This window comes from Rhinoderma darwinii, chromosome 4, assembly GCF_050947455.1.
Source record: "Rhinoderma darwinii isolate aRhiDar2 chromosome 4, aRhiDar2.hap1, whole genome shotgun sequence".
Lineage (NCBI taxonomy): Eukaryota > Metazoa > Chordata > Amphibia > Anura > Rhinodermatidae > Rhinoderma > Rhinoderma darwinii.
In genome coordinates, this window is record NC_134690.1 from 36,522,149 (window position 1) to 36,525,013 (window position 2,865).

At 39.4% G+C, this 2,865-nt stretch overlaps 1 long non-coding RNA gene across 1 annotated transcript; it reads right to left on the reverse strand.

Annotated features, from left to right (window-relative positions):
• Positions 1–1,267: 1,267 nt before the first annotated feature.
• LOC142759142 (uncharacterized) lies at positions 1,268–1,984 on the reverse strand. The gene is made up of 3 exons (XR_012883091.1): positions 1,851–1,984; positions 1,692–1,745; positions 1,268–1,548 (listed from the first exon to the last, which is right to left on the reverse strand). It is a non-coding gene; the product is annotated as an uncharacterized LOC142759142 (long non-coding RNA).
• Positions 1,985–2,865: the final 881 nt, after the last annotated feature.

The following is a 2,865-nucleotide window of genomic DNA, read 5'->3' on the forward strand; positions in this document are numbered from 1 at the left end:
CCTACAATTGCCTATACAAAAAATACACAATCACAATCTATAAAGTACAAAATAAAATAAAAAAACTTTTGAGTAGAAATGTTATACAAATTTACAATTCATGATTTAATAAAATATAATCCGACTATAATACATATAAATGAACACAATCCCTGGGAAGAATGTGATGTGGGGTGAATGTAAGAGAGAATGACTCCTTAAAGGGTTTTGCATAATTTAAAAAATTCTGCATTTGGGCTCAAACTAGAAAAAATACCAGGCTGTGTAATATACTTAGAGATTCCACTCCAGCCCTCGCGTCTAGTGTGCTCCCCAGCGTTCCTGTTGCACCTCTGTGCTGACCGGACATGATCATCAGGTAACCGCAGGGGAAAGTCCAACACAGATCTCCAGATTAGAAAATCTCCAGCGATAAATACACAAGATAATTTTGCCTTGATTCCTGTCATGACCCCGCAGGACGCCAGGTTTGCTTACCTCCTGATGGCCGCAGCCATGGATCAGTGAGTGCTGGTCCCCGTCTCCTCCTCAGGAGATCCCAGCACTCACTTCCGCTTCACTCTGCTGTGTCCCGTAGGGTGCCTGAATTAAAGACCAAATTAGCCCATGAGCACACTAAACTATAAGAAGGGCTCTGCCCCTTCCTGCATTGCCTGAGCGTTTTTGTCGTTACCCTAGTTGGTCTCTGCAAATGGTCTCCTAAGTATCTTCCAGTTCCAAGTGTTCCCGTTCCTGCTACCTGTATCCCGAGTTATCCTGCTTCAAGCTCCGTATTGAGTTGGAGTCATGCTGCGCTGAGTACTATGCCTGTCCTGCTACACCACGCCTGGTGTCTGCCTGCTGCCTAAGTCCCATCCGAGCCTATCTTCCTACTGTCTGAAGCTACCATAGGTACACCTATACAAACTATAGACTTTGACCTGTGTCCTGTTGGCCAACTGCCATACCGTTAAGGCGGTACGGCCTAGTGGGTCCACGCACCCAACGTGACAATTCCGACAAGTGAACCGATACTTAGGAAAGGGGAATATATTAAAAAAGATATTTACATTGATGGGAATTAATTTCCTCCATAGAGAATGGTTATAAAGCCGAGTGACAACCATTATGGTCATCATCAGAACTCCTCCATGACTTTCCCGGACTCTCCCCTCTCCTCAGCCTCATAACTCTGTATATTTACCCATCAAGCAGAAAACACATGAAGTGAAAGGTGAAAGAGAAAACAGAAGAACAGAGTTTTTAAAATATTTTTTTTTAATTTCCGCAATAATAATAATGAATTAACTAAATCCAGGTGCCAAATTTAGGAAAGGTATTGCCGCTGATGATGATTGATGTTCGGGCTCTACATGTTGTCTCATGGCTTTGTGTTTGATGTCCTATATGCCGCCTCAAATAAAATCCTTTCTTTCCCTTTCGAGGATCCAGTAAGTCTTCGTTGACTTTTCAATGTTTGTTGATAAAAAAGTTATATTCTGCGTTTTTCCTTTTTATAAGATGTCAAATTGCGCGTATTAAAATGTGATGATGGTTCTTCATGGTGACCTGTAGAAGAACACATACGTTATAACCAGAAGAACATCCACACTCACACCTACTATTTACGAGGGGGTGGCTGCTTAGTATTATTATTGCACACAGATAAGACTTCTGAAAGGATGCCAGTCACACGGTTGACACATACTCACTGATGTATTGATGTTCTGGTGTCCATATCTGATGAAAATTATCGATGGCAATGTCTAGAAAAAAGAGGAAGGAATGACTTAAACACATTGACTGTAGTTATATACATAATACACATCCAGAATAACTGTCCCGGACTGGGGAGGGTCTCAGATACTTACTGTTCATTCTGATTCTTTACTGCCCATATCTGAAACTGTAGATGTTATTATCTAGAAAAAGGGCAATAAATTAAGCAGATTGATTGACAGGTCACTTTCACGTGGCAGTATTTTGGTCATTATTTTCCACCAGTATTTATAAGCCAATGCCAGAAGCAAAACATAAATATAAAAAGTATAATGGAAAGATTTGTAACTTCATGTTTTGCACCAACTCCTGGTTTTTGCTTATAAATACTGATATAAAATAATATATAAAAACTGCTGTGTGAATGTGGCCTTATATCCTTATAGGACATAAAATACAAACAGAATACATGTCCTGGACTGGGAAATGTCCCTGACTGGGGAGAGTCTCGTATACTGACTACTGATGTTCTGATGTTTTTCTAATATTTTGCTGCACATAGCTGATAGAAGTTGTTGATGTTATTGTCTAGAAAAAAAGGAAAGGAATGGGTTAAGGAAATTGTTTGACTGTAGCTATGGTATATAAACATGTGGTATATGCACAATATACACATAATACACATACAGAATATAAGTCCTGGACAAGAATGGCCTGGTCTGGTGGGGGTCTCCTATACTCACCATTTATTCCGATGTTTTTCTTCCCCTGACACTTGATGTTATTGTCTAGAAAGAAGGGACAGAGTTAAGCAGATTAATTGACAGGTCATTTGTCAGTTCACACAGCAGTATTTCGGTCAGTATTTTGCTTCAGTTTTTTTTTAAAGCTAAAACTAGAAACAGAATAAATAGAAAAAGTAAAATGGAAAGATTTGCACCTCTTTCAAGTTTTGAACCTACTCCTGGTTTAGGATTATAAATACTAATACAAAATAATAAGAAAGATACTGTGTAAAAGTGGCCTTATAGCTATAGACTATATCAGGATTCAAACCCAAAAACTCCTGTGTCCGAGGCAGTAGCTCTTCTCATTGAGCTATAGGGGATGTTGGACAGCTCCACTACTGAATCTGTTGTGTCGGTTTTATTGACTTTTGCCTCTGGA